The sequence below is a fragment of the Furipterus horrens genome, unplaced genomic scaffold (assembly GCF_987537825.1).
Source record: "Furipterus horrens unplaced genomic scaffold, mFurHor1.1.pri manual_scaffold_5, whole genome shotgun sequence".
NCBI classification, from domain to species: domain Eukaryota; kingdom Metazoa; phylum Chordata; class Mammalia; order Chiroptera; family Furipteridae; genus Furipterus; species Furipterus horrens.
In genome coordinates, this window is record NW_028327175.1 from 121,343,988 (window position 1) to 121,355,934 (window position 11,947).

Here is an 11,947-nt window from a genome sequence, read left to right on the forward strand (position 1 = left end):
TCCTTCCCCAATCATTTCAGAGCCAATATTGAATGAACTTGTGTCCTGTGGGGAGAGCCATTTGAAATATGTTTGGAAGACACCCAAAATAGACTAACATATGGAACATGTGGAAAGTGCTTTTCAAATGGCAGCTGTTATTGTGTGGTTGTTGTTTTTTTTTAATTTTTTAATTGATTAGAGAGAGACAGTGGGAAAGAGAGAGAAACATCAACTTGTTGTTCCGTTTATTTATTTATGTATTCATCAGTTGCTTCTCGTACATGCCCTGACTGGAGATCGAACCCACAACCTTGGCATATAGGAATGATGTTCTGACTAACTGAGCTACCCAGTCAGGGCCAGCTGTTATTTTTTTTAAACCAGAGACTCCAGTGCCAGAACTGAAATATTTGTTCCACTGTTACAGAACCCCAGCCTATGCTGTTCTGGAACAGCTGTGGGGTCCGATTGCCCACCACCAAGAAACATGACTCACTTCTGGCCAAGATGGAGGCATAAATACACATGCTGTGTCTCCTCACATCTAAGAAAAAATTTACAACCACTTCAAAACTAAAAAAAAAAAGGAAAAGAAAATTCATAAAATCAAAACTACAGGGGAATTTAGCAAAGAAATAAAGAAGAAATAATTGGCCAGAAAGGTAGGAGGGGCAGAGCTGGTACAGAGAGAACAAGGAGTGGAGCAGCAGCTGTGGGGGCGGTGCTTCGCGGGCACGTGACTGGCAGGTTTGGCTAGCAGTACGGATGGATCTTAGCCCCAGACCAGACCAGGTAGCTTGCGGTTCCAACGCCGGGAAAATAGAGCCACATTGCTTCTGACTGTGAAAGCCAGTAGGGGTTGAGGCAGAAGAAGACACTATCAGTCTCAAAAAGGAGGCAGCTTGCTTAGTACGAGAAGGGGGAGAAGTGGCTGGAAAAGCAGCGACAACCGGCACTGTTCCCTCTCAGACCCCTCCCCCAAAATGCAACGCCAAAACGTGGTGAAACAAGTCGCCAGCACTAACAGATACCTAAGGCTCCACCCCACATAACGTAAAAAGTGTGACAGCCCTACCCAAATCACAGAGGCAAACAAAGAAAGCTGTCAAAATGAGGAGACAGAGAAGTATGGCCCAGAAAGTGGGGCAGATCAAGGTCCCAGTGACACAACTGAGCAACGAGCAGATAGTGAACCTAACAGATGAAGAGGTAACGAACTTAACAAATGCACATTTTAAGGCATTGGTGAGAAAGATGCTCACAGACTTTACAGAAAAGATTAAACAGAATGGGGGAAGAATGAAGGCTATCCTGGCTGAAATGAAGGAAAAGCCACATGAAACAACTGGTGAAGGAAAGGAAACCAGGGTTCAAATCAACAAATTGGAACATAAGAGAGAAATAAACAGTCAACCAGTACAGAAGGAGGAAATGAGAATTGAAAAAATGAGAAGAGGCTTAGAAACCTCTGGGACAGCTATAATCATGCCAACATCCAAATCATAGGGTTGTCAGAAGGTGAAGAGGAAGAGCAAGAAATTGAAAAATTATGTAAAAAAAAAAAATGAAGGAAAACTTCCCTAATTTGGGGAAGGAAATGGACATATGGGTCTAGGAAGCACAGAGAGTCCCAAACAAACTAGACCCAGGAAGGACCACACCAAGACACATCATAATCAAAGTGCCAAAGGTTAAGGACAGAGAGAATCTTAAAAGCAGCAAGAGAGAAGAGGTGAATTACCTACAAAGGGGTACCTATAAAACTGTCAGCTGATTTCTCAAAAGAAATTTTGCAGGCAAGAAGGGACTGGCAGGAAATATTCAGTGTGATGAAAAGCAAGGACCTACAACCAAGATTACTCTACCCAGCAAAGCTATCATTCAGAATAAAAGGACAGAGACAGTGCTTTCCAGACAAGGTAAAGCTGAAGGAGTTCATCATCACCAAGCCATTATTATATGAAGTGTTAAAGGGACATATTTAAGAAAAAGAAGATCAAAACTATGAACATTAAAATAAAAACAGTATCAGAACTATCAACCACAGAAGCTAGGGAATGGAAACAAAGGCAAACTAAGCAGACAACCAGAGTGGGAACACAATCATAGGTATGGGGAGCATGATGGGAGGAGGTCAACTGGGAGGGGGAAGAGGGGAGAGTGAGGGAAATGATGCAGGAATTAAGAAGCATAGTAAGAGGGTGCAGAATGGACAGGGAGATGTTGAGAATAGCTTATATGCACGATCCATGGACATGGACTAAGAGGGGGGACTCCTGGAGGAGGAGTTGCTGGATGGAGGGGATCAAAGAGAAAAGAAATTTGGACAACTGTAACAGTATAATCAATAAAACATTAAAAAAAAAAAAAAAAGAAAAGAAATGTGACTCCCAATACAAAAGTTTAGTGAAAAAGAAAAGGGAATTTATTTTAAACTTTTAGGGCGATCCAAGATGGCAGAAGTGAAGTGGAAGCTACACTAACCTCCTCTCAGGACCAATCTGGAATTACAACTTAATTGTGGAGGAATTATCCAGAATAACCGACAGAACACTAGCTAGAGAGAAGCCTTATAACCACAGAGAAACAGAAGAGGCCATTTCATCAAATGTGACTGGTAGAAGTGTGGAGACATAAGAGGGCTGGCTGAGCTCCCAAAGGTGGCAGCTGAAGAGGGAGAGAAACATCTCAGCAGCCAGGGGTTCCCCCTGAGAAGGGTGGGGTCTAAACCCCCAGCTGGGCTTCCCAGCCTACAGCAACAGAGCCAAGAGTAAAACAGCACCCAGCTCTGAAAAGCAAAAAGCTGCAGGTTTTTTTTGCTGGCCCAAGATGGCTGGGGACACAGAAAGATACTTAAAGGAACCACGCACAAATATACATTGGCACCCACTTAACCTGGAGTCCATCAGAGGGAGGGTGGAGTGGACTACAGACACTTAAGGAGTTTGGGGTGGTGGCTTTGAGGAGAGAACTGAGGGAGCAGCTGACGGGGCCCCAGGGCTGACTCATCCCCATACTGCAGGCAGACCACCCCCCTCCAAGTGGAGTCAGCCTGAGGAGAAGCAATAGCCCCGCCCACAGGAATTAATCTGCCCCACCTAGCAGTGCTTTAGCCTGACAGCTGACCACAGATTGAATAGATCAACAACCGAAGGAGACAGACAAAGACAGTGGATCCCTGGTAGTATTGAACAGGCTGCCTAGGCTCAGACTGGGACACAATCTGAGGTCACCAGGGCGGATCCAGGAAGTAAAGAAAGTCCACCTCTAAAACAGTATGCAAGATGTGGTGGGATGACTGACTCTCAGCCAGCTAGCCAGAGGGAAGGACTCAGCAAAAGAGCAACACAACCACGATCAAAACCCAAGTACAACCAGACAGCCCATATAAACAACATAAAGGACATTCTAAGAGCATCAAGTTCAGGAGGTGAAGGAGACTGCAACACTGAATCCCACAGGTCTCCAACACAAAAGATCACACCACAAAGACAGGGAGTCAAAGCAGATAAATACAAGAAGCAGGAACAAATAAGAGTCACATAAAGTGGGGAGACAAAAAAAAAAAAGAAAGAAAGAAAGAAAGAAAACCTCCATCAAAAGGAAAGGAGTAATCCCCCAGAAAGAGTGCTAAATGAAATAGAGGCAAGCAAACTATCAGACATGGAATTCAAAACAATGGTTATAAGGAAGCTCAATGAGCTCAACAAGCTCAAAGAAAACTACAAAGAACTCCAGGGGAGCTATGAAGAACTCCAGGGAAACTACAAGGAACTTACTGAGAACTACACCAGCATTAAAAAAGAGATAGAAACTATCAATAAGAGCCAGGAGGAAAGGATTAACACAATTTCTGAATTGAAGAACACAGTATAATGAATCAAAAGCAGGCTAGATGAAGCAGAGGATCAGATCAGCAAGCTGGAGGACAACGTAGAAAAAAATTCCCAGAGAATGCAATCAAATGAAAAAAGATTTAAAAATAATGAAGAGGTTTTAAGAGAGCTGCAGGACAACATGAAATATAATAATACCCACATCATAGGGATACTAGAAGGAGAAAAAGAGAAGCAAGGAATGGAAAACCTGTTGACAATGTAATGAGAGAAAACTTCTCTAACTTGATGAGAGAAAAAGTCATGCAAGTCCAGGAAGCACAGTGAATCCAATGAAGATGAACCCAAACAGGTCCACTCCAAGACACATCATAATTAAAATGGCAAAACTCAAAGACAAAGAGAGGATCCTAAAAGCAGCAAAAGAGAAACAGCTAATAACATTCAAGGGGGCTCCAATAAGACTATCAACTGATTTCTCAACAGAAACACTACGAGCCAGAAGGGAATGGCAAAAATATTCCAAGCAATGAAAAACAAAGGCCTACAACCAAGACTACTCTACCCAACAAGGCTCTCATTCAAAATGGAATGTGAAATGAGGAGTTTTCCAGGCAAAGAAGGCTAAAAGAATACATCTCCACCTAACCAGCCTTGCAAGAGATGCTAAAGAGTCTGCTTTAAGAAGATGAAGAAACAGAGAGAGGCAGTGAGGAACATAGGTATAAAGGGAGAAAATGACAATGAATAAGTACCTATCAATAATAACCTTAGGACTTCCAGCCAAGATGGAGGTCTAGACAGACACGCTGTGTCTCCCTCCACAACTAAGAAGGAATACAACTACCTGAAAACTACAGACAACCAGAAGTTTTAGAAAATCAAGCTGTATGGAAGTCCAACAAACAAAGATATAAAAAAGAAATATTCATCAAGACAGGTAGGAGGGACAGAGCCAGGGCAAAGAGGACATGGTGTGGTGGCAGCAGCACTTTCAGCAGCGGCAGGCTGGTGGAAAGCACAGTCACAGGTTTTAAAAAGTAGGGAGGATCACCTGAGGAGCACTCCCAGCACGAGTTCAGACTGCACAGCTCACAGTTCCAGCGCTGGGGAAAATAAAGCCCCATTGCTTTTGACTGGAAAACAGTGGGGGTTGGGACGGAGGAAGAAACTGCTAGTCTCTCAGTAGAGTCTGCTTGTTTAAAGGACCCCATGGTCCTAGAACGTCAGCAGACCCACCCACTCTGGGAACAATGGGCCAGGGCAACAGCTGGAGAGGAGCCAGTTCCACACTGAAATGAGAGAAGTGTCTGAAAAAGGGGCCAGTGCTGAGCAAGTGGCATTGTTCCCTCTCAGACCCTTCCTCCACATAAAGCGCCACAACGTGGTAAAATGGGTTGCCCATACTGATGAATACCTAAGGCTCCGCCCCTTACAACATAACAGGTGTGACAGCTCTACCTAAGCCACAGGGGCAAAAAACACAAGAGCCTCTCAAGATGAGGAGACAGAGACATATGGCCTAAAAGAGGGAACGAATTAAGGTTCCAGTGGGAGAACTAAGCGATGAGGAGTTAGCCAACATAAGAGAGGAGGAGAAAGCCAACCTAACAGATGTAGAGTTCAAAACACTGGTGATAAATATGCTCACAGGCTTGACAGATATACTTAAGTATGGCAAACACATAAGGGAAGAAGTGAAGGCTATGCTAAATAAAATGAAGGAAAACCCACAGAAAACCAATGGTGATGGGTGGGAAACCGGGATTCAAATCAATGATTTGGAACATGAGGAAGAAAAAAAGAGTCAGCCATTACAGAATGAGGAAACAAGAATTGAAAAAAAAAATGAGGAGAGGCTTAAGAACCTCTGAGACAACTCTAAACGTGCCAACATCTGAATCATAGGGGTGCCAGAAGGAGAAGAGGAAGAGCAATAAATTCAAAGCTTATGTGAAAAAATAATGAAGGAAAACTTCCCAAATTTGGTAAAGGAAATAGACATACAAGTCCAGGAAGCACAGAGAGTCCCAAACAAGCTGGACCAAAAGAGGACCACACCAAGACACTTCATAATTAAAATGTCAAATGTGAAAGATAAAGAGAGAATATTAAGAGCAGCAAGAGAAAAGCAGAGAGTTACTTACGAAGGGGTGCCTATAAGACTCTTAGCTGATTTCTCAAAAGAAACTTTGCAGGCAAGAAGGAACTGGCAAGAAATATTCAATGTGATGAAAAGCAAGGACCTACAATGAAGATTACTTTATTTAGCAAAGCTATGATTTAGAATGGAAGGGCAGATAAAGTGCTTCCTAGAGAAGATAAAGCTAAAAGAGTTCATCATCGCCAAGCCATTACTGTACAAAATGTTAAAGGGACTTATTTAAGAAAAAGAAGATCAAAACTATGAACACTAAAATGACAACATACAACTATCAACAACTGAATCTAAAAAATACAAACGAAATCCAACTAAGTAAACCAGAATAGGAACAGAATCACAGGTAAGGGGATCATGTGGAGGGTTATCAGCTAGGAGGGGTGAGGGAAAGAAATGGGGATATGGTGCAGGGATTAAGAAGCATAATTGGCTGGTACAAAATAGACAGCGGGAAGTTAAGAATAGTATAGGAAAGGGTGAAGCTAAAGAACTTATATGCACGACCCATGGACATGAACTAAGGGGGGTGGGATTGCTGGAGGGAAGGGGGGTACTGGGCAAAGGGGAGCAAAGAGGGGGAAACTGGGACTACTGTAACAACATAATCAATAAAATATACTTACAAAAAAAATAGTATGGAAAGAGTGAAGCCAAAGAATTTATATGTACGACCCATGGACGTGAACCAAGTGGGAGCAATTGCTGAAGGGAATGGGGGTACTTGGCAGAGAATAGAAAGGGAAAGAAATTGGGACAATTATAACAGCAATGAATAAAATGTACTTTAAACAATAAAAAGAAAGAAAAGATAAATAAAGTCAACAAGCCTTTAACCAGACTCATCAGGAAAAAAAGAGAGAATATTACAGAATGGGAGTGTCCAAAAAAAACCCCAGACCTTGCAGCTGGGGGATGGGGAAAAGGAAGCAGCTTTTAGGATGCCTTTGCATGCCTGGGGCTAGTGGCTGATAACTTTGTTGCGCATATGGCTTTGATGCTTCCAGGGCCCAGGAAGATGGGAGGAGTCTTGGACCATGGGATGGTATTGAAAGAATTTAGAGAGCCTTCGTAAGGTTCAGTGAATGATCATACTGGTTACCACACACACTGCGTCAGAGGACGCGGTCGGGGATTTAAAAAGCAGCTGCGGACATTTTTAGCGGGGGCTCTCCAGGCTGCTTTAAGAAGGACTCTCTCCATGCATCTTGGTGAAGAGGTTCTCCATGCGGTTTTGAGAAGGTTCTCCATGCAGTTTTGAGAAGGTTCTCCATGCCGTTTTGAGAGGGAAACACCATGCGGCTTTGAGAAGGCAGTTTACAAGGAGGCTGAGAATCCACGCAGTTCTGCATTGAGAGCTGGAGGGCACCACAGCACAGAAAGGACCTCCCCAATCAGAATTGAATGATTGGCAGCTACCGGTAAAGCAGGACTGTGTCTAGGAAGTAGGGAAATGGTATTTCTAACTTTTCTAAAACTAGCCTGGCTTGGTAAGGGAGGCAGAACTATGTGTTTGTGGGTGTTTTAAAGAACATAAGACTTAATGGCAGAAATACACAAATAATGTAAATCTATATAAGTGTTAAATAAACAATTCTTTTTCTTTTCACTAAACTCTGGTATTGAGAGTTACAATTTGGGGGTGGGCAATCGGGCCCCTAACTAAACAGCCTGTGAGTTCTGTTTCAAATCGGAGCAGCCCAGGGGTTCTGTTACAAGAGGACCTAAATAAATAAAATCAGAAATGAAAGGGAAGAAATCACAACTGATACCACAGAAACACAGAGGATTGTAAGAACTTACTACAAACAACTATATGATGAGAAATTTGATAACTTGGATGAAATGGACAAGGTTTTGGAAACATATAATCTTAAACTGAATCAATAAGAAGCAGAAAGCGGGACTTCTGGTCAAGATGGAGGCGTAGACAGACACGCTGCATCTCCCTCCACAATTAAGAAGGAATACAACTACCTTAAAACTAGAAACAACCAGAAATTCCAGAAAATCAAACTGCATGGAAGTCCAGCAAACAAAGATATAAAGAAGAAATACTCATCCAGACAGGTAGGAGGGGTGGAGCTGGGGCAGGGATGACACGGTGTAGTGACAACAGCGGCGACAATGGCAGTGGTGGGCTGCCGGAAAGCTCAGTCACATATTTTAAAAAGTCAGGAGGGACACCTGGGGAACGTTCCCAGCTCCTCACCAGATCTCGCAGCTCATGGTCCCAGTGCCAGGGAAAATAAAGCCTCATTGCTTCTGACTGTGCCGACCAGTGGGGGTTGGGGTAGAGGCAAAAACTTCCAGTCTCAGCAGAGTCCTCTTGTTTAAAGGGCCCCCACAGTCCTAGAACGTTGGCAGACCCACCCACTCTGGGAACAACGGCCAGGGCAGCAGCTAGAGGGGTACCAGTCTGGTGCAGAAGTGGGAGAGGTGCCTGGAAAAGGGGTGAGTGCTGGGCAGGAGACATTGTTCTCTCTCAGACCCCTCCCCCACATACAGCACCACAACGTGGTGAAACAGGTCGCCATGTACTGACGAATACCCTAGGCTCTGCCCCTTACAAAGTAACAGGAGCGACAGCTCTACCTAGAACTCAGAGGCAAACAAACACAAGAGCCTGTCAGAATGAGGAGACAGAGAAGTATGGCCCAAAGGGGGGAATGGATCAAGGTTCCAGAGGGAGAACTAAGCGATGAGGAGATAGCCAACCTAACAGATGCAAAATTCAAAACACTGGTGATAAAGATGCTCACAGGCTTGACAGATATGCTTGAGTATGGCAAACGTGTAAGAGAAGAAGTGAAGGCTATGCTAAGTGAAACAAAGGGAAATCCACACAAAACCAATGGTGAAAGGAAGGAAATGGGTTCAAATCAATGATTTGGAATATAAGGAAGAAAAAACAGTCAACCAGTGCAGAATGAGGAAGCAAGAATTGAAAAAAATGAGGAAGCCTTCCCAAATTTTGCGAAGGAGATGGACATACAGGTCCGGGAAGCATGGAGTGTCCTGGGAGAGTTGGACCCAGAGGAGACCACACCAGGAAGCATCATGATTGAGATGCCAAAGGTGAAAGATAAAAGAGAGAGTCCTGGGGGCAGCAAGAGAGAGGTGGAGAGTTGCCTACAGGGGCTGCCTATAGGACTATCAGCTGATTTCTCAGAGGACACTTTGCAGGCAGGAAGGAACTGACAAGCAGTATTCATGTGATGAAAAGCAACCTACAACCAAGATTACTCTATCCAGCAAAGCTATCATTTAAAATGGAAGGGCACTTTTTCGCAACGGGTTTGCCGCCAGAACACAGGTGTTGCAAAAACCACCACTACTAAATCAAAGCCAAAATGGAAAAGGAAAAGACTCACATCAACATTGTGGTCATTGGACACGTAGATTCCAGCAAGTCTACTACTACTGGCCATCTGATCTACAAATGTGGTGGGATCGACAAAAGAACCATTGAAAATTTTGAGAAGGAGGCCGCTGAGATGGGCAAGGGCTCCTTCGAGTATGCCTGGGTCTTGGATAAACTTAAAGCTGAACGTGAGCGTGGTATCACCATTGATATCTCCCTGTGGAAATTTGAGACCAGCAAGTATTATGTGACCATCATCGATGCCCCAGGACACAGAGACTTTATCAAAAACATGATTACAGGTACATCTCAGGCTGACTGTGCTGTCCTGGTTGTTGCTGCTGGTGTTGGTGAACTTGAAGCAGGTATCTCCGAGAATGGGCAGACCCGTGAGCATGCCCTTCTGGCTTACACACTGGGTGTGAAACAGCTAATTGTTGGTGTTAACAAAATGGATTCCACTGAGCCACCCTACAGCCAGAAGAGATACGAGGAAATTGTTAAAGAAGTCAGCACCTACATTAAGAAAATTGGCTACAACCCTGACACAGTAGCATTCGTGCCAATTTCTGGTTGGAATGGCGACAACGTGCTGGAGCCAGGTGCTAACATGCCTTGGTTCAAGGGATGGAAAGTCACCCGTAAAGATGGCAACGCCAGTGGAACCACACTGCTTGAAGCTCTGGATTGCATCCTGCCACCAACTCGTCCAACTGACAAGCCTCTGCGTCTGCCCCTCCAGGATGTCTATAAAATTGGTGGTATTGGTACTGTCCCTGTGGGTCGAGTGGAGACTGGTGTTCTCAAACCCGGCATGGTGGTCACCTTTGCTCCAGTCAATGTTACAACTGAAGTAAAGTCTGTTGAAATGCACCATGAAGCTTTGAGTGAAGCTCTTCCTGGGGACAATGTGGGATTCAATGTCAAGAACGTGTCTGTCAAAGATGTTCGTCATGGCAATGTGGCTGGTGACAGCAAAAATGACCCACCAATGGAAGCAGCTGGCTTCACAGCTCAGGTAATTATCCTGAACCATCCAGGCCAAATCAGTGCTGGATATGCTCCTGTTCTGGACTGTCACACAGCCCATATTGCTTGCAAATTTGCTGAGCTGAAGGAGAAGATCGATTGTCGTTCTGGGAAAAAGCTGGAAGATGGCCCAAAGTTTTTGAAATCTGGTGATGCTGCCATCGTTGATATGGTTCCTGGCAAGCCCATGTGTGTTGAGAGCTTCTCTGACTATCCTCCTCTGGGCCGCTTTGCTGTTCGTGACATGAGACAGACAGTTGCTGTGGGTGTCATCAAAGCAGTGGACAAGAAGGCAGCTGGAGCTGGCAAAGTCACTAAGTCTTCCCAGAAAGCTCAGGAGGTTAAATGAATATTATCCCCAACACCTGCCACCCCAGTCTTAATCAGTGGTGGAAGAACGGCCTCAGAACTGTTTGTCTCAATTGGCCACTTAAGTTTAATAGTAAAGGACTGGTTAATGATTACAATGCATCGTAAAACCTTCAGAAGGAAAGGAGAATCTTGTGGACCATTTGTGTTTTTTGTGTGTGTGTGGCAGTTAAGTTATTAGTTTTTAAAATCAGTACTTTTTAATGGAAACAACTTGACCAAAATCTGTCACAGAATTTTTGAGACCTATTAAAACAAAGTTTAATGAGAAAAATAAATAAAAATAAAATAAATAAAATAAAATGGAAGGGCAGATGAAGTGCTTCCCAGACAAGGTGAAGCCAAAGGAGTTCATCATCACCAAGCCATTATTATATGAGATGTCAAAGGGACTTACTTAAGAAAAAGAAGATCAACACTATGAACACTAAAATGACAACAAACTCACAACTATTAACAACTGAATCTAAAAAATAAAAACAAAATTTAACTAAGCAAACCAGAATAGGAACAGAATGACAGGTATGGGGATCATTTGGAGGGTTATCAGTTGGGAGGGGAAGGGGGAGAAATGGGGAAATGGCGCAGGGACTAAGAAGTATAATCGCTTGGTACAAAATAGACAGGGGGAAGTTAAGAATAATATAGGAAAGGGTCAAGCCAAAGAACTTATATGCACGACCCATGGACATGAACTAAGGGGATGGGATTGCTGGAGGGAAGGGGGGTACTAAGCAGAGGGGAGCGAAGGGGAAAAAATTGGAACTACTGTAACAACATAATCAATAAAATATACTTTAAAAAAAAGAAAAGAATAGAAAAGAAGCAGAAAGCCTGAATAGACCGATAACAACTAGTGAAATTGAAATAGTAATCAAAAAACTCCCAGCACACAAAAGTCTTGGACCGGAGGTCTTCCAGGTGAATTTTACCAAACATTTAGGGAAGAACTAACTCCTATTAATAACTATGATATAGCTTTAATAACTATGCTCAAAGTCTAAAGAAAAATATGCTCATGGTGAACAAATAAAAACATTGAGCAAAGAAATAGAAATTATTTTTTAAATTGAGAATCTTTAGCCCTGGCCTGGTGGCTCAGTTGGTTGGAGCGCCGTCTTATACACCAAAAAGTTGCAGGTTTTGTAAGTGAGCAAACCAGGGCTTGGCCACATGACCCAACAATTAGTGCTGAAGGAAACGGGTTTC

The 11,947-nt window shown here is 43.5% G+C and overlaps 1 pseudogene; it reads left to right on the plus strand.

The window, feature by feature from the left end:
• The first annotated feature begins 9,311 nt into the window (after positions 1-9,311).
• Positions 9,312-10,803, plus strand: LOC150009610 (elongation factor 1-alpha 1 pseudogene; annotated as a pseudogene).
• Positions 10,804-11,947: the final 1,144 nt, after the last annotated feature.